Source organism: Tamandua tetradactyla, chromosome 3 (genome assembly GCF_023851605.1).
Source record: "Tamandua tetradactyla isolate mTamTet1 chromosome 3, mTamTet1.pri, whole genome shotgun sequence".
Taxonomy (NCBI): domain Eukaryota; kingdom Metazoa; phylum Chordata; class Mammalia; order Pilosa; family Myrmecophagidae; genus Tamandua; species Tamandua tetradactyla.
In genome coordinates, this window is record NC_135329.1 from 211,248,080 (window position 1) to 211,275,067 (window position 26,988).

General features: G+C 39.8%; 1 long non-coding RNA gene across 1 annotated transcript; it reads right to left on the reverse strand.

The window, feature by feature from the left end:
* Positions 1-2,656: 2,656 nt before the first annotated feature.
* On the reverse strand, positions 2,657-18,805 carry LOC143676642 (uncharacterized). The gene is made up of 3 exons (XR_013172229.1): positions 18,680-18,805; positions 17,670-17,734; positions 2,657-2,798 (listed from the first exon to the last, which is right to left on the reverse strand). It is a non-coding gene; the product is annotated as an uncharacterized LOC143676642 (long non-coding RNA).
* Positions 18,806-26,988: the final 8,183 nt, after the last annotated feature.

A 26,988-nucleotide genomic window follows, 5' to 3' on the forward strand; every position in this document is an offset into this window, starting at 1 on the left:
TACCAACAAATTTCAGAAGAACATTGCACCTCTCAAGAGGGATCCTCTCTCAGATCAGAAAAGAGAGATTTCAGATGAAAAATACAATTCCAATATGTTGGATTCTAACAGGGATGGTGATCATTGCAGAAAAATGAGTCAGTGAAGTAGACCATTACAAGAACTTGGAGTTGAAAAATAATGAGAATGAAGTTCATTTGCTCATCTAGCCATTATTTTAGTGCCTCCCATATGCTCAGCAATATTTTGGAGCTGGGAATAAAGCAGTAAATAAAGCAAAGCCCAAGACATTGTGGATGATATCTCCCGCTGGTGATAGATAGGCAATAAAACAAAGGCACCCTTATTTTAATGAGTGGTAAGAGATGCTACATGTCTTGAAGAAAAATAAAGCAGAGTAAAGGAAAAAGGGTCTCCATCAGAGCAGGGGTGTCTTTTTCTAGGTAGGATGCTCAGAGGAGGCTTTTCTGGGCAGGTAACAGTTGAGAAGAGGCACGAGTGAAAGTCAGCAAACAAGAGGGCGGCTGTAGGGAGATGAGTCAGGAGAAGGAAGAGCAAGTGTCAAGGCCCTGGGGTGGGAACATCACAGCATTCCAAGGGACAACTGTTTGGTTTGCCTCAGCAGTTTGGTGAGTACATATAGATCTCTCTCTTAATTTTTCCAGAAAATCGCCCAATTTTCATATGCCCATAACACAAGGAGATCTAATATCTCCCGCCTGAAGCCCCAAACTCCTCTGTCATCACCACGCAACGTAAGAAGCTTGGAGGCATATTCAGTCTGAGGAACTCTGTCCTGCCTTTCATTGCTGGGTGGTGGGAAAAAACGGAGAATCTGGGCAGTAGGCAGCCTCAGCGATTCTGAAGCCACCACACGGGGTCACATGTAAAGACTGGTCCTGCCCATTCTAATGGGCTATTGGTAGGAGGGGTGGGCTTGTGGGGGCTGGCATGTGTTCCAGGAGACCCCGAACACTTCCTCATAGGAGTTCATGTGGGTGAGGAGGCATTGTGAGTGGGTGATGGCAGGTCCTGCAATAAAGAGTCTCGAGTGTGGAAAGCAGATCTCATGAGCAAGAAGCTCAAGCGACGGCTGGATTTCCCTGGGGGGTAGCAGAAGGAGCAAGAGCCCACCTGGTATCTGCCCATACCGTGGACACAATAGATAAGAAATCCTCAGGCATGGGAGGAGCATGTCTCCAAAGAACCTACACATCCCCCAAGAAAAAGAGTCAGGGTAAACATTTACTGGTCAAACTGGAAGACTTCACTCAAATTACCACTGTCCTTTTAACAATAAAGCTCCGGTAAATGGGTGGGAGGTGGGGGTGATGGGAGCTGGGGGAATTAGAAGGAGGATAAGTATCAGGAGGGAAATAAAGAGGAAGCAGTCACATCCCCACCCCAGAAAGGCTTTTGTGACATTCATGGAAGAACTGGATGCTCATTTTTCCTAATTAACAGGTTTCAAGGTCATGCTCCTTTCTCTTCCACTAATGCATATTCCTTTTAAAAGTCATTAAAATATATTCCTTGCAAAGAAGTTTGATCAAAAACACTGCACTCCTGCATCAAGGTATCATCATCATGACAAGTGGTTCTAACAGCAGTTTGAACACCAGTGTTTGCATGTTTTATTTTCAGTCCCAAGACTAGATTTCCCCTATAATATTGCCACCATCACTCATTGGCTTTCTGTAAGCTTGTAAGTTGATCAGAGAAGGTGGAATCAAGGGTAGGCCTGGGTCACCTGGAAAGGATTTTGTATTTAATCACCATCCATCATTTGTCTTGTAATGGGAGAAAAAAAGGTAAAGAACCATTATTCCAGATGCACAAAAAGTGATCATGGTGTTGAAGTGAACACTGAAACTTGCAGTTTCGAATCAGAATAGAGGTATAGAGGCAACGAAACGGATTCCCGTCAATTCCTTGGAACATAATCTCAACCAGAGGGGATCACATATGGGAAAAGGAGGACAAATTACTCCTCCTTAGAGAAAAGAACCACCAAGAATCCCCTTTGTCATACATAAAATGCTCGTTTTGTTAAAAGGTACTGATGATGATAAATTGGTCTTGGAGTAAAGGGTTTATCAGCAGGGGTAATTTTATTGATTTAGGCCTGGCTGGTCTCTTGAAGGTACCGTGTTATTTTCAGTAAATCGATCGTGTCTGGTCTGGGAAAGCTTTGCACTGCATTTGTTTTAAACTCGATTTAAATAATTGATCACAATTTTTATTTGTTAATGACCTTTAACTGAACTGTCACTTACCTGTGTTGGGACCACAGAGGTCGATTTTGTGGGTGGCTCATTAGTCTTGGTGACTTTTCTAAAGCGTCTAGTGTTTTCCTACATTTGTGTCCTCTATTAGGTGTTTATTTAATGTATTTTGTAAATTAAAATTGAATTTTGGAGAGGAGAAGGATGACTGACTATGTTCATAGCTATGACAAGGTCATACATATACACATAATTCTGTCCCTATGAGGTCACATATTGAAACTCTAGGACAGGAGAGAAAAGTTAACACCATGGATCCAATAGGGAACCCATTCCCTTTCCTCTCAAATTCAGTCCTCTGCTTTGAGTAAGGATGTCTGTTATGATTGCATTTCCTCCCGCTTGCCCAGAAGGAAGTCCTCAGTGCCATCTTGGTATCTATCTCTTTATTTTCTGCCCATACCCTGTCCTCAACACATCCATTGTTTGCAAAAATTCTCTCCACTCTTCTGTACCATCCTTCATCTCTTTCTCCCACTCAGGCACCCCATTGCCGCTGCTCTGCTTCAGACTCTGGAAGGAAAGGAGGGGGGTGTAATGAATGGCAATGTATCCATTGGCATCTTGAGAACCTTAAATCAGAGAGCAGTATGCTCTGTCTTAAGTTCTTAGGGAACTGGACATCAAATCTGGAAGCCCAATTATGCCCTAACCAACACAGGCAGTACAGCTACTACTCGGTAGCCACTGCCTAGTCCAGGGTTTCCCAACTGGAGACCACAGAGCACCAGAACTCTCTGGATGTGAACAGTCTCTGGTGGACAGAGATCCAGGTCCCCATTCTCTTTCAGTCAGACCTAAGAGGCTTCAGCCCTTTGAAACAGTTTACCAGCATCTCTTTCTTCCATGTAGAGACATGGCAGAAGTCGTCACAGGGCTGAATGACTCTTCTGCTTGGAAAATCCTTCCAAGAGGGCCAGGCTATGGAACATAAACGTGAAACTATTTTGCTCTACAAGGTGAAGTAGCAGAATATTTGGGTGTTTTTTAGACATCTCCTTGGGCAGGGATGAAGACCTTGAATCTCCATGATGAGGGAAAATGGAAGAAAATGCTCAAGGGTTTGAAGTCCAGAGGCTAGAGTCTCAGTAAAGGAAGCCCTTTGGCGGAGAATGGCCAGAGAATGAATAGGAATAATATAGTCTGAGATTAAACTGAGGTATTTCTGATTCTACTCTATAATCATAAATCCTTCAACAAGGAACTGTCGTATACAACAGTTTAATGCAGAAGAAGCTTGGGGGAATGAAGAAGCGATGTGCCCATATTTTGGATGAAGAGAGAGCATATGTTCTATCATGTAACTATTTATCTGTTAATTGTTGGTTCTTTCACCAGATTATAAGGAGAGTTGTCACCAAAGCAAGAGTTTTGTCTTGGCCATCACATAGAGCTGTGCTGAGAACTAGGAGGAACTCAATAAACACTTGCTGAATGAATAAAGGAGTGAGGAACACCCAGCAGCTGCAGGAGAAGGGACAGTATTTTGGGGTTGAGAGTTGGGTTGGTATCATACATTTACAATGATTACTACTCATTACAATGAGTAGTAATAGACTATTTCCTGCTGTTCACTTATCAATCCCCAAAACCTGGGGTGGTGGGGGTTAGGAGAAGACTGGGCTTGCACAGTGGCTCAAAGAGTTTCATTTGAACATTAATAGAAAGGTGACAGTACAGTAGAAGATTCATATTCCCATTTCCAGTTTCACTAGAAAATGACTGCTATATTCCCGGGTAATATAAATAATAATGCATTCTCTTCCTAGTAAGAAGGGCACTGGTTTGCTGGAAGGTTTTATTGTTGCTCTGAAACTCCCTTATCTGCATTCTCACATTAAATAAAAAATCATGTCTCCAGAAGGAATGGGCTCAGGTCATGCAGAGTATCAATGGAAAGACTGAGTGCTACACTAGTGGTGTTTGTATGTATTTGATCAGTCTTTTTATCATCTACAGTTCCTAGGTTTTCAGCCACATAGAACACATAGCTAGATCTGATTTTACTTGCCTTCTAAAGTGGTAATCTGTTGGCATTTTGAGTAAATTATTCTAATATTAAGCTTTTAATACATCTGTATTGTTTGATAACACAGAATAGTGAGTTGAACAGTGGCCTCAAAGAGATATGTCCAAATTTTAATTCCCAGTACCTGAGAATGTGACCTTATTTGGAAATACGGTCTTTGCAGATGGAGTTAAGGACCTCAAGGTGCGATTGTCCCAGACTTAAGGAGGGCCCTAAATCCAATGACAAGTGCCCTTTATAAGACAGAAAAAGAAAAGGTGCAGAGACCCATGGAGGAGAGATGGCCACTTGAAGTCAGGCAGAGGTTGGTGCGATGCCAGCATAGACCAGAAGCTGGGGGACAAGCAGGGAATGATGCTCCTTCAGAGTCTCCAGAGGGAACCAACGCTTCCAACACCTTGAGTTTGCACTTCTGAGCTCCAGAACAGTGCGAGAATACATTTCTGTGGTTTTAAACCAACCAGTTCATGGTAATCCGTTATGGTAAATTAGTCAGCAGAAGATACCCAGCTAGGGATTATATTGTCTCATTGTTGTGCAGAATTTTGAGAAAGCATTCCCTGAACAAATCAATTAATATATGAAGCAATATTTAGGAGAAAGGGAGCTCTACCTATGTGAAACAAAACAAGCAGTAACAAACAGAAATAGCTATTAAATCCCTTTTATAGTGGACCATGGATAGCTATCTATTAATTATAGCTAGAATGGATTTCATCAGAAGCCATGTTACACATTTTTAGCTGAGTTCAATTATATATACTTGTATATACTTGGATGGGGATCAAGGAATTTTTACAGTGAAAGACCTTAATGATAGGAGGACCATAGGTCCCGATTTGCACAGGATGGTCCATGCTTGCAACTGTTGTTCTGACCTCCTGCCCATTCAACCCTAGTTAGATCTCTGAAATGTCCCTTGTTTTACAGACACAAAAACCGAGGAGACCCATAACTCCATATGATCCTGAGATAAACATCAGACATGTTCCAGTAGAGGGGCAGCCTATGAAATCCCTGACCAGTACTCCTTGAATCTGTGAAGCTCATCAAAAACAAGGAAGTTTGAGAAACCCGTCACAGCCATGTGGCGCCTAAGGGACATGACAACTAGATGTTGGGATCCTGGAACATAAAAAGACATTAGAGGAAAACTATGGAAATCTGAATAGATTATGGACTTTAGTTAATAATAATGTATTGATATTGGTTCACTAACTGTGACAATGTACCATACTAAGTGTAAAATGTTAATAATAGGGGAAACTGGGTATGGGGTATGTGGGAATTCTGTTCTATCATCTCAAATGTTCTGCAAATTAAAACTGCTCTAAAAAATGAAGTTTACTTTTTAAAAAGTTGAGGTGCAGAAATGGATGTGTCAATGACCCAGAAGTGATTCAAGGCTTACAAGCTGAGTCTCCAGTTTGCTTCTAGGAACTTTTCTACCATATTGCACAGCCTGTAACAACACATTGTCTCATGTATTATAATAAAACTGCACTTTTACCAAAGTATTTTTATAATTTACAGTCTTCAAAGCTTTGTAATAGTTCACTGTTTAAATGAAACCACTTAAGTAAATCTCTTTGGCTTATAAGATTTTATTTCATAACATTATAATAAAATTATTTACCAAAACAAAATCTCCCTTGTTGGAGATTGGATCATGTGTTCCATGATGTTTGTGTGCTCAACAAAAGACATGCTCAAGACTTAATGCATATTTCTGTGGGTGCGAACCCATTTGTAAATAGAACCTTTGGAGATACTATTATTAGTTAAGGTGTGGACTCATTTGTGAAGAGGATCTTCAAAGATTCTATCTAGGTGCGGCCAAATAGAATCTGAGTGGATCTTAATCCATAGGACTGGAGTCCTTATAAGCAAAGGAAATTTAGATAACCATCAGTCAGAAGAAGCCAGCAGCCAGCAGAAACCAGAAGTTGGAAGGTGCCAGAGAATGAGACAGACTGCAATGTGACAGAGTGTGATGGTTTAAGTCCACAAAATGGGCTTATGACCATGAAATGGACTTGTGTCCCACAAAATGCTCACCAGAGGGTGACTTCAGTGAGGAGAATTGTAATAACCGAGTCAATAAGATGACCTGTCCTATGGATACCAGTTTGTTTCTTTCCCTAGCCACTCCTGCCATTGCCCAATGGGCTCATGAACAAAGTGCCATGGTGATGGGGATGGAGGTTATGCATGGGCTCAGTAGCATGGACTTTTCCTCACCAAAGCTGAACTGGCTACAACCACTGCTGAGTGTCCTATCTGCCAGCGGCAGAGACCCACTCTCAGTTCCCAGCATGGCACCATTCCCTGAGGAAACATGGTGACACATGATTACACTGGACCCCTTCCATGGAAGCATTGTGCTCTAACTGGAATAAATACATACTCCAAATAGGGGTTTGCCCTCCTTGTATGCAATACTTCTGCCCAAGCTACAGAAAGCCTTATCCACCATCATGGTATTCCACACAGCATTGCTTCTGATCAAGGAAACCATTTCATAGCAAATGAATTGTGGAAAATAATACATGCTCAGGGCGGGCCACAGTGGCTCAGCAGGCAAGAATACTCGCCTGCCATGCCAGAGAACCCGGGTTCAGTTCCCGGTGCCTGCCCGTGTTAAAGTAATAATAATAATAATAATAATAATAATAATAATAATAATAATAATAATAATACATGCTCATGTACTTTACTGGTCTTTTCATGCTCCCCATCATCCTGAGGTAGGTGGATTGATAGAATGGTGGAATGGCCTTTTGAAGACTCAGTTATGGTACAAACTAGTAATAATACCTTGCAGGGCTGGGGCAATGTCCTCCAAGAGGCTGTGTATGCTCTAAATCAGTGTTCACTCTATGGTGCTGTTCATCCTATAGCCAGGATTCATGGATCCAGGAATCAAGGGGTGGAAATGGGAGTGGCACCCCTCACTATTACCTCTAGTATTCCACTAGGAAAAGTTCTGCTTCCTGACCCTGAAATCTTAAGCATTGCTGGTCTCTTTTAGTTCTAAAAGGAGTGAACCAGAAGTTAAGACTGCTACTGGCCACTTTTGGATCCTCATGCCTCTTAGCCAACAGCCAAAGGAGGGAATTACTGTACCGCCTGATCTGAATGATCCCAGGGAAGTAGGACTGCAATTACCCAACCCAAGTAATGGAGTTTTCCTTGGAATACAGAAGATCTGCTAGGGCATCTCTTAGTGCTACCATGCCCTGTGATTAATGTTCATAGAAAACTGTAAAACTCAATCCAGGCAGGACTACCAATGGCCCAGAAACTTCAGGAAGGAAAGTTTGGGTCACCCCACCAGGCAAAGAACTATGGCCAGCTGAGGTGCTTGCTGAGGGTACAGAGAATATTGAATACATATTGGAAGAAGGTAGTTAAAAATATAATCTGTGACCATGTGACCAGTTATAGAAATTAGGACTGTGATGGTTATAAATGCATCTTCCTTGTTTTGTTATGAGTATGTTTGTATATATACATACTTAAAGCAAATATCTTTATTTTCTTCCCTATCTTGTCCTTTTATTGTATGATGTAGATTGTATTAGCTTCATGTTGGAGTATTTGAATTATGGAATATCAAGTTTAAGAGCAAATCTTACCCAAGGGCTTGCACCCTATTCTGGGGAAACTTAGTCCATTTCTGGTTGTATGCAGGATAGTTGAATATTGTTAGGAGAAAATGTGACTGTTACTGTTTTTATTGAGAGATTAAGCAATAGTTTAGGAGATGTGTACGGGTGCCAAGTTGACAAGGGGTGGACTGTGATGGTTAAGTTCTTGTGTCAAACTGGCCATGGTTTGGCATCCAGTTGTTTGGTCAAGAAAGCAATGACCTGATTGTTACTGTGAGAACATTTCATGTACTTAAATTATCAGTATGTTGATTGCATCTATGACTGATTACATCTACAATCAACTGATTGATGAATAGAAGTCTCATCCAATCCATTGAAGGCTGTAGAAGGAGAAGAGAGGGTGCCAATAATCAGAAGAAAGGATTTCCATCTTTACTTTCATCAGAGTCCCTGGCTTGCTGTCTGCCCTATGGAATTTGGCCTTGTGCATCCCCACAGTTGTGTGAGACAATTCTTATAAAAATATGACATTTACAGCTATCATCTTTCACTTCCGTTTTCCTAAAGAATTCTTACTAATACACAGAGGAACTCCAAGGATTATGGCAGCCTGCGAACAGAATGCTACAGACTTTGGAGAAAACATGGCCTGTTAAGTCCTTGATTTGGATATCTAGCCTCCTGCCATGGTTAGGGACATGTGTCAACTCGGTCAAGTTGTGGTAGCTGTTTATCTGATTGGGCAAGTGCTGGCCTGTCTGTTGCAATGAGGACATTTCATAGGATTAGGTCATGATCATGTCAGCTGCATTCACAGCTGATTCCATTTGTAATCAGCCAAAGGGGAGTGTCTTCTACAATTAGTGATGCTAAATCTAATCACGGGAAGCCTTTCAAGGAGGACTCAGAGGAGACAGGCCCCATTCCTGCTTCGGCTGGTGAGCCTCTCCTGCGGAGTTCATCCAGACCCTCCATTGGAGTCGTCAGCTTCGCAGCCTGCCCTGTGGATTTGGACTCTGCATTCCTGCGGTCACGTGAGACACTTTTACAAATTTTATATTTGCAAGTGTTCCCTGTTGATTCTGTTTATCTAGAGAATCCTGACTAATACACCTCCAAAACTCTGGTCAAATAAATCTCTATTGTTTAAGCCAACCCAGTATTTGGTATTTGTTCTAGCAGCCCTGACAAACCAAGAAACCCTTGAATCTCAAATTTAGCATATGACAACTTGACTACTTCCAAGAGTTCTTTGTGAAAATAGACACAAGCAATGGAAAGCATGCCCCAAGCAGTATCTGCACTTTCACTGACATAACCCCATGTTGGAGATTATTTAACTTCATCTTCATGGTCATTGCAAAGACTAAGGAGCAAAGATGAAAGTCAAATTTTACAGATCATATCTTAAATTATTCATTGTACAAGGAGAGAAGAAACAAGCTTCCTTGCTTCAGATTAGAAATACCTGAGCTGAGATCTCCCATTTATAGAATCTTTACAATTTGGGGGAACTGAAAATTAGTAGCCTCAAAGAGATGGGTAACAGTTGTATGAGAGCAAACTTTCTCTTACTAGGTGCACAGTCAGTATTTGTTGAATTGAAATTGATAACGTGAAGAGGATGTTTATGAGGCATAGAAAAGAGGAAGATGCAATGTCTGAGGCTCGAAATTCTGCAGAAGCTGAGATTCCAATATACCAGTTAAACCTCAGACCCAGGATCGCCTTGACATTCATAGTGAATAGCCCAGAATTCCCCTTTATGATCTTCATCATTTGTAGTCTGCCCAGGGAGCTGAATATAAGATGCAGATTGATACCACAACATTTACATCTTGACCCAGTGACATTTGCACAGTGCTGTACTAGAATTCCTCATCATAGCTGCTATGGCACTGCAAGGCACTGCAATGTGGTTGGGAAGGAGCACAGCCATCAAACATATGATCCTGGCCCATGGGTTGAACTTTCAATCTGCTCCCAATCTGTTGATTCACAGGGGATACTAAGAAATACTGGAACTATTTGAGGAAAGAATGTCTATCCCTGCATAAGACTAATGGGAAAGAACAGAGAATCAGGTATTGGATTTGAATTCTAACTTCACCACTGACTCTATGATCTTGAACCAACTTGCCTCACTAATCGGCAAGGTTATTTTGAGGATTAAATGAAAAATACATATAAATGCACCTTAAAATTTGAGTATATTGGGATCCTTTAAATGAAATACTAGAAACACTTCCCTCTTGCAAACAGCATACCTTAAATTTGGGAGCTAGTCAAAACTTACTTCTCAAAAACTTACATACTCAGTCAAAACTTACTTCTGTTGATGAGGGTTCTCTACTTGTGAGCAATATCTGATTCATCTTGATTAAGCCTAAAGAGTCAGAGTCATCATTTGGCCCTCCTCTAGGAACCCATCCTTGATGCTCAGATTTTTTATCTGGTAAATGGCTGCGTTATATTTATACCTGAGAGGTAGTCAGTCTTTGGATGGACATTAGTCCTTATTTCCAACCAGGGAAGACCTCCAAGGACTTCTTGTGTGGGCATCTGAAGGACCTGATGATAAATAATCATCTATGGCCTACGCCATGTTGATCACTGGGAAGATAGGACATGACTCTTCAAGCCATATGGGGCTTTTGTCTTTGGACCATGTAGACGTCTTCTGCACATCCAGGTCTACGCTAAGTTTGGATGATCCCTGAGGGAAGGGACCATGTTTCCTCCTCTGACTTGGACATCCCTGGTGTTTTAGTTGGTGTGGGGCTTACCACAATAGATGCTCTTTTCTCAGTCACATAGTAGTCCTGGCCATGTGTTTCAGGGACTCTGCCTGAAGGAGACTCTACATCCTCAATACATGGCTTCCAAAGGTACCATGCATGTTTCCATTCTAACCAGTAAAAGGGAAAAAGAGCATGGAGGAGTACAGTTAGGAAGTTCTTATGGACCATGTTTGGAGGAAAGTTACATTTATCTCCACATTCCATTGGTTAGAACTCAGACACATAGTGTGCTGGTTTGAGCCTGTTGTATACCCCAGAAAGGTCATGTCCTTTAATCGTTCAATATTGCTGGGTGGTATCTTGTTTATTGTTTCCATGGAGATGTGACCCACCTAATTATGGATGGCAACTTTTGATTAGATTGTTTCCATGGAGATGTGTCTCCACCCATTCAAGGTGGGGTTGCTTACTGGAGCCCTTTAAGAGGGAACCATTTTGGAGAAATTACAAAACAAATAGAGCTGCCAGAATCAACACAGCCCATGCAGCCAGAGACCTTTGGAAGATGAAGAAGGAAAATGTCCCCGTGGAAGTTTAATGAAACAAGAAGCCAGGAGAGAAAGCTAGCAAACATCATCAGGTGCCCTCCCAGCTGAAAGAGAAGCCCCAAACTTCATTGGCCTTTCTTGAGTGAAGGGAACCTCTTCTTGGTGCCTTAATTTGGACATTTTCATGGTCTTAGAACTGTAAAGTTGCAACTTAATAAATTCCCATTTTCAAAAGCCATTCTGTTTTTTGGTATATTGCATTCTGGCAGCTTGCAAACTAAAACACATGGCCATGATAACAACAAAGGGGTTCTGTAAATGCCATTTGGGATTTTGGCAGGAAGAGGAGAAAAAGGATTTTGGTGAATACCTATTTGCATATGCAAGGACAGGGTTCAGTGGAGAGTAAGCGACCTACAAATGCATGCTGAAAGAATGGGTTCATTTCCGAGTTGAAGAAGGCTGTGTAATATAAGTGTTTTGGTTTGCTAAAACTGCCAGAGTGCAATATACCAGAAATGGATTGGCTTTTATAAAGGGAATTTATTAAGTTATAAGTTACAATTGTAAGGCCATGAAAATGTCCCAATTAAGTTACCAAGAAGAGTATACTTCCTGGAGGAAAGGCAGCATCTGGGTTCCTCTGTCACATGGGAAGGCACATGGTGATGTCTGTAGGGCTTTTGCTCCCGGGTTTCATTGCTTTCCACTCCTGGTTCCAGTGGCCTCCTCTCTCAAAGCCTCTGTGGGACCTTTCTAAGCTTCTCCAAGACAATCTCTGAATTTCATTTCTTAGCATTTCCAAAGGTCTGTGTCTGTGTTACAAGGACTCTTGTAACCCATCTTGAATGGCGGGGTCACATCTCCATTTGATCAAAAGGTCACACCCGCAAATGGGTGGGTCACATCTCCATGGAAACAACCTAATCAAAAGATCCCACCCTACTATAGGTCTGACCCCACAAGATTGGATTAGGATTAAAAGAACATGGCTTTTCTGGGATGCATAACAGTCTCAAACCAGCACAATGGACTAACGTGGATATGGTCTTTAGGGAACATGTCAAAAGGTATTGATTTTCTGCCCATGGTTTCTATGTATCTTGGTAGGCACATAAACATGAATTCATTTAACCATCACTGTGCTCTCCCTGGGTCCTGGGAAGTGAGCTCTATGCCAGGGATCCCCGCTACATAACACCAGTTTCCTGCTTTCAAGGTGCTTACAGTCTGTTTTCCTAAGGGTGTCAGTTGTCTTCAGGTTAAACTAGCTGCATTTGCAGGAAGAGTCAGATGCTATTATCTGCATAACCAAACCCCGAGGATTGCAACATCCTCGATTGTTTATCTCAAATCCTTTCAACACAGAAGGCTGTATTGAAACTCTGATGGTATATTAATCACAATTTTTTCCCTAGACTCTCGAGCCTTTATTGAAAATGCATCTGTATAAGTAGGCTTTTTAGGAAAATCGCATATCTTACGTTGAAGCAAGTAATCAAGTCTTTCCCAAACTTTCACAATGGAAAAGCAGAGCTGTCAGCTTATCCAAATGGAAAAATAGGATGATTTTATTCTAAAGAGAATGCGGAGCTAGATGAAGTACGCAAAGTTACTAAGGTTTTTTTTTCTATTTTGATATATCATTATATAAAACTATCTTAAGGCCTTCTTCCTTCCTTGAGAGTGTCAGAAATGTCTCTTCTTGTACTTACATATAATCATGAGTTTATCTTCATGGTATCAGTTTTCACCTTAAAAAGGAATATCTACTCATTGGAACAGTAAAGAAGTGAAATCTGAGTCATGAGAAGAATTGCTACTCAGAGGTGGCAACTCAGCTGACATCAGGGAAAATCTAGGATGAGTTTTCATCTACCACATCTCTCTGCACAGTCACCTCTTCAGGTTAACAACATGAAGCTTAATTTAGCCAAAGACTTGAAGAATGATGGAAGAGAATTCTGGAACTTCTGCTACTCTTACTTAGCTTTAGTAAGAATAAAGTTGGTTCACATTTGCATCTTTCCTTAGTGTCCATCCTAGAAGATACAGCTGCCCAGCTAACTGGTCAGCTGTAGAAACTTGTGTAATACTTTGCGCTATTAACTTGGCTAGTACATGGCAAGGTAAGACTGGGCACACACCTGAAATCCTTGGATCTGCCTCTTGCTGGAATAGATTTATTTTTTCTTTTTCTTTTAAATCCAGGGAACCAATTTAATTTTGTCCAAGGATAAGGTAGCACCCCTCATTTTCATAATGAGGTCCCCTTCTTGGCTAGAGGTAAAGGACAGGTAAGGAAGAAGGAGTATTTCAGGCATAAACTGCCTAAGATTCTACCATCAGCAACATATAAAGACCAGGTATAATAAACTAGGAAGCCGGTTGTAATAAACTAGAAAAAGAAAACTGAATACACTGACCAAGCTCAAGTGGCCAGAACCAGATAACAGACATGTGCATTCATCATTAAAAATTATAAACTAAAAATACAAGTGCATAGCAACAGGTGAGAATAAACTGGGGCTGCAATTACCTGAGGTAGGGATTGTTTTCCCTAGCAGCTCTGATTTGTTGAGTATCTTATGGTTCATGGGAGGGTTGGCTTGATTTACACGGCCAGAGATGGGGCCGACAACACCTGCCTACCTCTTGGCTCCTCCATGTCTCCTAAGATCCTGTTTAGACCTTAAGAAGTCCCATCTGACTTTTTTTTTTTTTTTTGCATGGGCAGGCACCGGGAATCAAACTTGGGTCTCCAGCATGGCAGGCGAGAACTCTGCCTGCTGAGCCACTGTGGCCCTCCCATCTGATTTTCCTTGCCCTCCTGTGCCATGAGGAGAATGCACCCTACCGAGCCTGATGGTCCAAGGAGAATGAGGAACAGATGGATCAGAGCCAGATGCAACTTGCAGTGTTGAGCTGCCCAGCCTATCGTCTTTCTAGTTCAGTTGTCCCTTAAACATTTGTAAGATCCAGGGCAAGAGATGCAAGTAAGCTCTCTTATCTTTCAGATTCCTCCTTTGCCTTGTCCATGCACATTTTCCGGCAAAATCACAATAACAGACATTTATTTATCCACTTGGACCACTTATTTATTTTCATGGTTCCCATGCACTCTTTAAAGAAAGGCACAATTTTAGAAAGCCTGGCAAATAGGGAGCCCTGAGTAAAGGGTTGTTGAGTGACTGATTTGAAGATTTTTGATGATTGAAATAATTTTTCCTCAGTAGTCTGGAAAAACATTTCTAAGACATTCAGAATTCCACGTTCTTTATGAAAAGGCAATAGCAGCATTTTACATGTTTTCCCCTGATGTCCCCAAGTGTTTAAGCATTGATAAAAGGTTTTATTCATCAGGGTTCACTTATACATTTAAATTATTTCCATGGAAGCAATTGAGTTGGATATTGAAGTTCTCCATGCAAGAAACTCATCACTTCTACTTTGAAATTTAAAAACAAACCTTTGTAATAATATCAGTGTAAGTTATTTTCAGGTGAATTACTATGCATTTTCTGCCATTTCATTTTCTTAAAGAGTCAACCTTTTACACATAGAATTGAGCTTGACAAAATGTATTCCTTTCCTTTCCCATTTTCAGAAATAGCTAGGTATAGAAAGCGTGGTCTTTACTTCACTATCATTACCATTCCAAGATATGAAATCAAGGTCGGCAAGTATATACATGTAGACAATTAATTCTTTACTTTATATATGAATTGGTGTCATTGTTTTACTCTGCATACCTTTGAGAATCACATAAATTATGTGAAATATAAAATTCATATCCTTTAATTGGAAATATTCCTAAAGTAGGCCTATCCATTGAGTAAGATTTAAATGTGTTTGAACACTTTGCCTATCCATTGAGTAAGATTTGGAAATAATATCCAGGTTGGTGAAGATGCAGGGAAGAGAGTATTTTCACATACTGTTTGGGACTGTACATTATTATAGATGTTCAGAGGGCGATTTTCCTTTATGCATAAAATGTTTGAAACATGTAAAGTTTTGAAAAATTCTACTTCTACAAATTTAATGTGTAAGTTAGTGTTACTAAATGTCACAATGTTACTAATGCTACTAAAATGTTACACGCTAAATGTGTAAGCATGATTGTGCACTAAGGTTTAGATGGGCTGTTCAAAATAGTCAAAAACAAAAACCACAAAAATATTAATGGAAGGGAGTTAAGTTAAACAAGTTATAATAATCCACATAATGGGGAAATGCATCAACCAATAAATATAGCATACACAATCCCATGGAATAGTTTCATGAAATATTCAGTGAAAAAAATGGATTTCCAACAGTGGGAAACTAGTTTTGGAAAAAAACTATATAAAGACACAAGATACTCATTAAAATGTTAACAGTAGTTGATTTTGTAGGATTCTGAGGGATTTTGATTTCTTATATTGGCTTTTCTGGATTTCCTACATAAATGATTATTACCCATGTAATTCAAAGAAATCACAATTAAATAATTGTACTAAAAATCTACATTATCATGGAAACAGTAGAGCTGGTTGAAAGATAATAGTTTAGGGCAGATTGCAAGTGGGAAAGGTCCTGGAGGCAAGAAAGGTCAGTAGAAGAGAGTGGGTTGGAGACTCTTAAATGTTTTAAACTTTGAATCTGTAAATATGGATCTGTTGTGCCCATTTGAAGTCAAATGTTGTTGATGAAATATATTACCTAATTTTTGGAGGAGACAGTGTGTGTGAATATGTGTGTGTGTGTGTACAAGTCCAGAGTTAGATTTAATATTTTAATTATGTGAGGAATTAACTTATTTTAAATGTATTTTCTGCCCTTGGCAGGTGCTGGCTAAGCATCGGCTAATTCATTTAAAGACTCTTTGTTTCCCCAGAGGAGTGACAGGCTTGCATTTTCACGGGTGGAAACTTTCACCTACAGAGATTCAAAAAAAAATCATAGGCAATTGGAATGTCAAATGCTATTATGATTTAGAATTTATCTAAAAAAATTTGTTTTGATTGATCTTTTTTTTTTTTTTTTTTTTTGCATGGGCAGGCACCAGAAATCAAACCTGGGTCTCCAGCATGGCAGGTGAGAAATCCGCCACCGTCACACCACCCTAAAAACATTTATTTTGCATCTCAACTTTAAGGGATTCACACCTCCCCCCATTTTTCTTGTTGATGATCAGTGAGCAAAAAACACCCTCAAAATATACTTGAAAGGGAGAGAGAAGAGTGTAACTTATTTGCTACCAATCTTTCAAACTCAGAGAGAGAAGGGGCTTTGCTGTCTGGGGATGTAACAAGGGCAGATGCCGCCCTTCCATCAGTGGTGGTACACGCCACTAACCTGGTGCCAAGGCCATGCATATGGGTGTATGCTGTCTGCCCACACTCACATCATCCTCCCAGTGCCAGAGCTGGCTCTGGGAGTCCCCTGGATTTGCAATAGTTAAGCAAGAATAAAGAATCAGCATATACGAAGGCGTGTGCTTAGGGCTTCTGAAAGGGAGTGAAGATGTAGTGAAAGCAGGGCTGCAGGTCATCACTGTGAGGTGAGAAAGCATGGGGGAAGCTGCACAGCCTGCTGCTGGCTGTCCAGGCAGGATGCCAGCCACCTGGAGACAAAATATAATTGCTGGTACAAAGATGCTCATTTGAAATTCTGACATATGTTGCTAATTTACCTTGTGGATAGTTTGAGCCAATTAAGATCCCTCACACCAATAAATTTTCATTCATCTTTCAACATTTAGCTTTGGGCATACCGATACTTTGGACCTACAGAAATTATTTTGTTATTTAAATGCTTATGTCTTCAGATATATCTGTGTTTTCCCTTTATGGCTTCTGGCTTGGGGGTCGTACTTAGAGTTTCATCTCCACTCTAAAATGATAGAATTATTCACTTAATTTCACCTACTACTTTCCTGGTTTCATTTTGTATATTTAAATCTTAGTTGTGCAGGGGCAGAAAGTATGAGTTAGGACCTAACCTTTTTTTTTTTTCAATTTCAAATGATTCCTAGTTTTCCTAACAACATGTATTGGATTTCTTTCCCATTAATCTAAGTTCTTATGTATGTTTGGGCCCATTCACAGCTTTTCTATCTGCCTATTCTGCTGTAAATAGCATGGTAGCTCTACAATGTACTTTGGAGATTATTAGGGAATATTCCAATCCTGGACCCCCAAAGATGTCCACATTCTAATCTCTGCAACTGGTGACTATGTTATTCCAGATTAGATTAAGAATTTTGCCATGGTGGAGAGATTACCCGGGATTATCCAATTGGATCTGATGTAATCTCCAAGGTCCTCATAAGAGGGAGGCAGGAGGGTGAGAGTCAGAGAGGTTGGAAGAAGCTACGCTGCCAGCTTTGAAGTTGGAAGAAGGGGCCATGAGCCAAGGACTATGGGCGGCCTCTAGAAGCTGAAAAAGGCAAGGGAACAGAGACTCACCTAGTGCCTCCAGAAGGAGCACAGCTCCGCCAACATCATGATATCAGGGTCTCTGGCCTTCAGAACTGTAAGAGAACAAACTTGTATTTTTAAACCATTTAAGTCTGTGGTAACCTTTAATAGCAGCAATAGAAAACAAATACATTATACTTTCTAAGGTGCCTTATACTTGAACATTTATTTCTGTCACTCTCGCACATAAATAATAGTTTGATAAATTATAGAATTATTGGGTTATGCTAACTTTGCCTTGCAAGTATAGATATAGTCCTTTGTTGTTTTCACTACTTTGCATTGTAGAAAATAAGTATAAGGTCAGCCTGCTGTGTGTTCTCCTTTTGAAGCAAATTTTAAAATGCTTTTAATAAAGAAATTTCCTTTATTCCTAAAAAAATCATGCCTGGTTATAGGTCTCCTTCCATTCATTTCTCCTGATGTTGGAGTTTCTTTCAGTTTGAAGACTATGTCTGTCTTCAGTTAAGGGAAGGTCTCTCATATATTTCTGTGATTACTGCTACTTTGCCACATTCTTTGCTTCTAGAGATACTTCTTATATTTGGAGTCAATCTCTTGGCTCTGTAGTCTACATCTCATGTTTTTCAATGAACTCCTTTAATGCAACATTTTGTTGTAGTTTAAATAATGCTTACATGTACCATACCTCCCAGGATAAACAAAACAAAACAAGCAAACAAACACCATAGGAATAAAAAGCACTCAGATTATAGCTCCGAGTCCACAGTATTCACACTACAATCTAAGAGATGTTCGGTTATTCCCTTACTTTTTACCATATAAAATCCACTTCATATGGATTTCTTTCCATGTGAGTTTATTTCTTATATTTAAGCCATGTGACTATTAGCAAGCTGATTTCACAAGTAAGATGTTCATAGCTCAATGAAAGCAAAATTATACGCAAAGAGGCTGACTGAGCTCATTTTATGCTTACTACATCAGAAGCTTTCACCCAAAAGCATTTATAATAAATCATGCATTCAAATACACACCCAATGGTAGAGAAATCATGAAAAAGGTAGACTGATGAAAGTATCTGGCCTTCCCAGGAAATGACTCAGAATAGAGTCTTTTTGTGACAGATCTATGAGGTATTAACCATTCTATGACTAAGTTTGTTCTAAATCAGCAGCAACACTTATATTTATCTGGGAATTCTGGATCAACCGAGAAGTGAATTGACTCTCTCCAAAGATAGTTCTTCATGGGAAATTATGTGGCAAATATCATTATATGCATTATGTGGTAAATGTCTCCAAGAAAATGACACCCACGTTTATTTGGAGAATATAAGAGTCATCTCTTTAACAGCCCCAAGAATGCTCTGTTCTGGGGCAGGATTATTTGAGGCTTGGATGATGAAATATATCTCTTACAAAAATCCAAACCAAATAAATTCTATCAGTGGGCATAAATACTACAGAGATTGTAGACTAACATTTTGTTGAATTTTGAAATGTGTTTTAGTTTATTAATGCTGCCAGAATGCAATATACCAGAAATGGAATGGCTTTATAAAGGGGATTTATTAAATTGCAAGTTTATGGTTCTAAGGCCTTGAAAATGTCCAAACTAAGGCATCCAGAGAAAGATACCTTGACTCTGAAGAAAGAGCTGGCTATAGATTTAGACAACAGAGCCAAGAGATAGACTCTAAACACAAGAAGAATCTCCAAGTGTTCCCTCTGTCACATGGGAAGGAACATGGCCAGCACCTGCTAGTCCTTTTTTAGCTTTTATGGGGCAAACACTGGATTTCTTCTCTTAGCTTCTTGACTCCAAAAAAGGCCAAATGGTGTCCGGTGTCCTCTGTCACATGGCAACGCACATGTCCAGCACCTGTTGGTCCTTTCTTAGCGTGCCAGTTTGAAAATAGCATGTGCCCCAGAAAAGCCGTGTTTTAATCCTGATCCAATCTTGTTAGGACACACCTAATGTTTAGGGTTGGAAACTTTGATTGGATTGTTTCCATAGACATGTGACACACCCAATTTTGGGTGTGACCTTTTGGTTAGATGGAGATATGACTCTACCCATTCAAGGTGATTCTTGATTAGTTTACCGGAATCTGTTAAAAGGGGAAACATTTGGAAAAGGCTCAGATGCAAACACTTGGAGAACAGTTACTTCAGAGCTGATAGAGACATGGATGTTTGGAGATGCTTGGAGTGCCAACAGAGAGAGCAGATACCCAGACATAGGCAGAGCCCAGCAGATGTTGCCATGTGTTTTCCCATGAGATGCTAAGCAAGCCAGAATCCAGAGTTGTGTCCCAGAGGAGCTAAGTGAAAGTCCACAAGATGCTTAGAGAGGAAAATATTGGCATCAGAAGTTGCAAGTGACAGAACTTGGAAAAAGGACTGGCAGATGCCAGCCATGTGCCTTCCTATGTAACAGACATTGTTCTTTTTTCAATCAAGGGATCTCTTCCTGGATGCCTTAGTTTGTACATTTTCTGGCCTTAGAGCTGTAAACTTGTAACGTAATAAATTCTCTTTATAAAAGCCGTTTCATTTCTGGTATCTTGCATTCCAGCACTTTAGCAAGCCAAAACACTTAGCTTCTCTACAGCAACTCTAAATTTCTTCTCCTTAGCTTCCCTTGGCTCTCTCCAGGTTCTGGCTTGCTTGGAATCTCATGGAAAGGCACATGGCAATGCCTGCTGGGCTCTGGTTTCTGTCTAGCTTCTGTCAGCTCTCTGAGCTCCTGGCATCTCCTGGGGCTTCTGCATTTCCACACATCTGCATCTCAGCTTTCTCTGTATTGGCTCTCCAAGCATCTCTGTTTCTGCACCAGGCAGATTAGGATTGAAAGAATGTGGCATTTTGGGGGCTACATAACAATTTCAAACTAGCACAAAATGAGTTGTTTCCTTTCTCTTTCTCTTACATAGACTTCCTAGAAATTCTCAACTATTGTAGCATTTAGATAATTTTAGATGAATGGGAACATATTTAGTATACTTCTAAGTGTGCAGTCTAATGCAGTCCATTTAGCTCTAGGTGCATTCCCAACAGTGGTTACAGGTGGAAGTTATGCGGAGACTGGATGTTAGAGTTGGGCTGGGGGGTGAAGACCAGAAAGCCTCCTCTAAGACTTCTATTGAGTCATGCTACGAGAGTCAAAATCTTAGGAACTTAACTCCTTGTCTCCGAATGAAATCACCACTGCTGTCATCAACCACACAGCCAGAAACCTGACGCTCTGCCTTAACTAGATGCTCTCTTATCTTCATGCCATTCAGTTAGTTTTCCCTCCTAAACACCTCATGAATATATATTCTCCTCTTTATCACCACGGGACTACCTCAGCTCAGTTCTTCATTATTTCTCGCTTAGTTTACGATGAGAGGCCATAGTGTTAAAAATGGGCAAAACATTTGAACAGAGACTTCACAAAATAAGATATTCAAATAACCCACAAGAAAAGATGCTCAGCATCATCAGTCATCAGGAAAATGAAAGTGATAACCACAAGATACCATTTCAGAACCAAATTAAATTTAAAAAACTCAATGCCAAATATCGGCCATGATTTGGAGCAAATTTAGAATACATGCACACTGCCAGTAAGAGTATGAAATGACACAACTTTGTAAAACTGTTTAGGAGTTTCTTGTAAACTTGAACTTCAACTTGCCCTATGTCTCAGCAATTCCCTTCCTAGGTCATCACCCAAAATAAATGAAAACATATGTCTATAAGAAGTCTTGCACAAAAATATTCATAGCAACTGTATTTATTATAGCCAAAACCTGGAAACAATCCAATTGTTTGTCAGCAAAAGAAATGTCAGATTGGAATTAGTCTCTGTCTTGTTTGGAATGTCAAAACTCATAGAACAAACAAGTAGGATCTGTTCCTTTTCTTCTATTTAATTAAAAAACAGTTTATACAGGACACATACTTTGTTTAAAGGTTTTCAATAATTTTGCTCAATATTTAATGAAATTTTCAAGGTCCTGTATCAGGTTTTTCTTAAATATGGAAATTTTATTTTATCATATGTTACTGCTTGTTTCCCACTGATGATGTTTTCTTCTATAGAAATTCCAATCACTTTTATTTTTCACGTTCTCCATTTTGTCCTTTTCATTTGCATCCAGAGAGAATGTCTCAAGAGTGTTCTCCATATCACAGATTCCATTCTCGTTTTTTTTTCCCAACTGATTGTTCTTATCATTTCCACATGTAGATTTTAATCCTGCTATTTCATCTAAACTGTAGCATTCTCTCAGTGTTTGCACTCCCTTTCCCTTTCTCCTGACCTTGTGACAATAAGGACTCTGACTTAGGAACGAGATAGAATTTGTCAACTAGAGGCTCCTGCCCTTCCTGTGTGACCATGAGCGAGTTCATTTAATAAGCCTTTTGTCCTCATGTGTAAAATGAGGATATTAGCTGTAACAACTTCATGGTGTTGTAACGATTTCATAAGACAACACTTGTACAATGCACAGCACAGCCTTGGCACAAAGCTCTGAACAAGTATTGTCATCAGCACCAACTTCTTCACCATTGAGCTTGCCTTCCTCTCGACAACCACAATTTAGTTTCAAACTATTCGCTACTCCCCTGCTATGGAACCTACCCACTAGCTGACACATGGCAGGCATCCAATTAATATCTGTCAAAGAAATAGAAAATTGTGTTCCTTCATTTTACCATGCGCTGCTGTTTTACTATAGCATCCCTATGTGTAGGCCGTCAGTGAAATGCAGCCAGTTCATGTAAAATCTTTTCTTGCAACATTTTTAAAGGTAATGAATCAATTACTCTACCTAGAAAAACACTGTTAACTTGACAGAACGTGAGCAATTAACACATCGGGAAGGGAAAACCAACTCCCTGTTAAAATTTTATTCAGCAAAACATTATAATATGACCACATTAGAATTAATTTTCATGGAATAGGAATTTGGGGGGAAAGTTGTGTTATTAAAATTGGATTTATTTCTTAAAGGTTTTTAAACTTATTTTTCTAACTCCTGTTCTTTTTCTTTCATTACATCTTAGAATAAATGACTGGAGAGATGATAAAAAAGGTCTCTCTCACCTGGTTACCTTGAAGTTTAAGTAAAACTCAACCCCAAAAGGACAGGTATATCTCAAACTTTAATTTTCAAATCCTAATCCAAAAATGTCCCAAACTGACCTTTTCATTCTCTGTGGGCAGGAGTAATTGAGAACTTCCATCTCAGATTTTTAATCCATCAGGGAGAATGTTTTCCAAACGCCTACCTCCCTCAACCCCTGTCATTAATGAGCCAGCTCCTTTTCATACCCTGAATGGTTCTTGTCTTTGTACTGTCACTGCTAATGTCCAGCCCTTGGTCTCCTTGGCTTGGTCTTCTAAAGATGAGACTTTAGCTGCCCATTGGAGGTGTCCTGTTCCCCTCTGTACCCACGGCCCCTGTCAGCAGCAGAGCAGAGCTGCAGTGGTTCTGGGGTCTCCCCATGCCCTTCTCACCCCAGCATTTCTCTTCTATAGCATAAAGACAAGCATCATTGACCCTTTGCCAGTACCCCTTTCATCACCAGTACTTTTTCAACCCCACTGCTGTGCTCCACCATCAGGTTTCCTCCTCTCCTCTCGTCTCCCTTAAGCAGAGAGCTAAACCAGGAGCTCTTTACATGTTTACTTGCTTCTCTGGTCATGACACACGTGGCTCCCACTATCCACAATGCATTTACTTATTTGTTCAGTTCTAGAAGACTCATTAAGTATGTTCAGGATTTCTAGCAGAAGCTTACGTGAAAAAAAAAAGTAACCAGAATTCAATATCTATTTATCATCATTAGCATCTTTAGCCTGAGAATAGATAGTCCAAATTCTTGGGTCAATTTTCACCTTTAGTTTGATTATGGTATTCATTTGAAATATAATTAAGTTCATTCACTTCAGTTTATAGTTCACTTTGGATTTCTTTTCATCCCCAATTGTGTTGAGTTTTTATTTTTGAGTATTTGAGAGATAACCTACATGGAGAAAATAACATATACACAAAACTCTGCACAAAGTTGTACTCAGGAGAAGGTATTTCTCCACCCCATCCTTTTTGGCCCAATCTCGTCCCCTTTCCTTTACACACTGTTACAACCCACTCCTTCTACATAACCAATTTCATTTGTCTCAGGTTTATCCTCCTTACCTTTCTTTTTGTACTAATAAGCCAATGCATGTATATTTTATGTCTCCTTAAAAAAAAAAAGCTGGTTTATTGTAGATACTCCTTTGTACTTTGCTCTTTCCAGTTAACAATATATCCCTTTCAATTAATAGAACTTTTCCGATCTTTTCTTCAGCTGCTTATGTTCCTTTGTGTGAATATATCACAGTTTATTTAACCACCCTGACCTTTTGTTGTACATAACTTACACTTCCAGAGCAAGTTTCCATTCTCACTAGCCTTCCAGCCATAGGGACTCCCTTTTCCCCATCAGTCCAACACCATCTTAGCTGGGTTGGATGGATACAGGTGATCTGAGATGACCTGGTCATGTCTTCCCTATCCCCTGAACAGTTCCACCCATTGGATGTATCAGTTTTCCATTGCTACGTAACAAATTACTGCAAAACCTAGCACTTTAAAACGACAAGCATTCATTAACTCACACACGGTTTCTGAGGGTCTGAAACTCAAGAACGACTTGACTGGATGATTCTGGCTCAGTCACACTGTCGATAGGGACTACCGCTGCCAAACATACGACCTGAGCTGGAGGCTACACTTACAAGTTTATTTACATGGCTACTGCAGGATATTTCAGTTCTTTACCTAGTGGACTCTCCACAGGGCTGCTCACACTTATCCGCAGAATAAGTGACCCAAGAGAAAGGAACAGTGCTCACCTAGGGCAGGAGCTGCAGAGTCTTTTCTAACCACCCCTCAGAAGTGATATCCTTTCTGATCTGCCATCTTCTATTCATTAGAACCCTCTCATTACGTCCAGCTCAGGCTCCAGGGAAGAGAAATTAAGCTCCATCTCTTAGAGGGAGGAGTATCAAGGATTTGGGGACATAGTTTAAAAATCAGCACACTGGGTTACCATACGTATCTTCTTAGGTGGGTGAAAATACTGTCAGCTTGTTTCATAGTCTAGGATGAAAGATTCATCAAGAAAGCAGCCACTCCCAGCTCAGTCCCGCTGACCCAGTCTGGCTGCTTGCTAACTAGTGGACCCATGGCACAGGCGGGTGGTACAGGAAGAAGTGAGCGATTGTTTCAATGCAAAGAGGAGAGCATAGGAGAAAGACTGGGAAAGGGGCAGAAATGGCTGATTGCTCCGGCAGCGTGTTGAATTAGCTCTTCACCCACAATGATTCATTGCGCTGTGCTCATCCAAATAGGAATTCAGGTCTCTTTGGCCGTCTTGAGAGTGCAGCTTTTTGGACCAAAGTCAGACCCAAGAGAGTCACAGCTGTCTTGACAAGCAGATTTAGGAATTTTACGGTGTGTCTCAGAGCTGTGCCCTGGGCTACAGAGCAACGCAAATGTCTTTGAAAAATGAGGATAATTTAATAACACAAATATTCCTGTCTTCTCCTGCCTTCTTCAAGCCAAAGCAATCCTTTCCTGTTCTCCCTTGCGGTGCGCAGTGTAAGGTTTCATCTCACCCCCTCTTCGGGAGCACCAGCTCATGCTTTTACTGAATTTCCTAGTGGGAGATGTGACATTCAGCCTTCCAGTTGCCAAGAAGGGTTAAGTGGGGTCAATAACAATAAACAGGCTTGCAGGAAGCATGCTCTGGGGGTGTTGTGGAGAAGTTCCCCAAAGAATATCCATCCCAGAGAACACCAGCCCTGTGAGTTACTGCAAAAAAAATAAAAAATAAAAAAAAGCAGTAAAATAAATATACAAACACAGCATAAAACATCTTCACTTGTAGATTTATGATACACGTTAGCATATGAAGGCATATAAGAACTCCTGCAATAAACAAATATATATTATGTTCCTGGATAACTTTTTTTCCACGGAGCACATTGTTTATGGAACACATAGGACTTTAAAATTGTTTAAATATATATGCAAAAATGTCTTTCTAGCTAATTTAATGTGATCGGTCAGATCTGTCTAGTACCTGGTCCATTGGTGTAAATATTTTATTTGTGCCTGAGAAGAATGTGTATTCTCCCATTGTTGAATGCTGGGGAATCTGCATGTCCTTTAAATTGAGTTTGTTAACTTGTGTTGGATAAATCTTCCCTGCCTGTGTCCGGTGGAGAGAAGTATGCTGAAATCTCCCACCTTGTGACGGATGTGCCAGTTTCTTCCTGTAGTCCTATCGATTTTTGCTTTATTTATTTTGAAGTTATTTAGGCTCATAGAAATTTGAAATTGCTACATCAATATGTCCAGGGTAAGGACAGATGACTAAAGAAATAAAGACAAAAAATAAATAAATTATAGGGGTAGGAAAAGGAAAAAAATTAGATAGATGGAAATACTAGTGGTCAACGAGAGGGAGGAATAAGGGGTATACTGTATGAGTTTTTTCTTCTTTATTTTCATTTCTTTTTCTGGAGTGATGCAGATGGTCTAAAAATGATCATGGTGATGAATGAGCAACTATGTGATGATATCGTGAGCTTTGGTTTGATGGGCTGTATGTGTATGAAGATTTCTCAATAAAAATGTAGTTTTTAAAATATGTAGCTAACATTATTATCCCTAATCAGGTTTTATTTTATGGGATATTTTTATAGCTTCTCCAGTTTTCTATAATATTTGCCTTCTATCTTTAATTCTTTTACTTATGGCTTCTAGCATCGTATGTTTTAGATGTTCCATTTAAACAAAGCATTGCTGGATTTTTTTTCTTTCCTCAATTGTAATTGATCATATGTATTTTGATTGGCAAGTGTAGCCTATGTTAATCTATTGTAATTATCAGTTATTAAGGTTTGTTTTTCTTTCCTACTTTATGTTTTATATTTGTCCTGCTTATACTCTATTTTTCCTTCTTTTTTAATGGGTTGGTTGAGTTTTTGTTCTTCTTATTGTCTCTATTATGCATTCATGTTTTTAATGGTTACAAATGACATTTGACTACTCCTGAACAACTTCTTCACCTCCAAATTACCTGCTATTGTTTTCAATATTATATTATTTTACATTATTATTATTATTATATTCATATTTTCTATTGGCTTTTAAAATACATCAAGTTGTTTGAAAACTATTTTTTCACTCCTTCTTCAACATCAGATCTTCCATCCAGGATCAATTCCTTCTTCCCAGGGTACAAACAGTAGCAAAATGAATTTTGTTTATGAAATTCTCTTCAATTTTCCATTG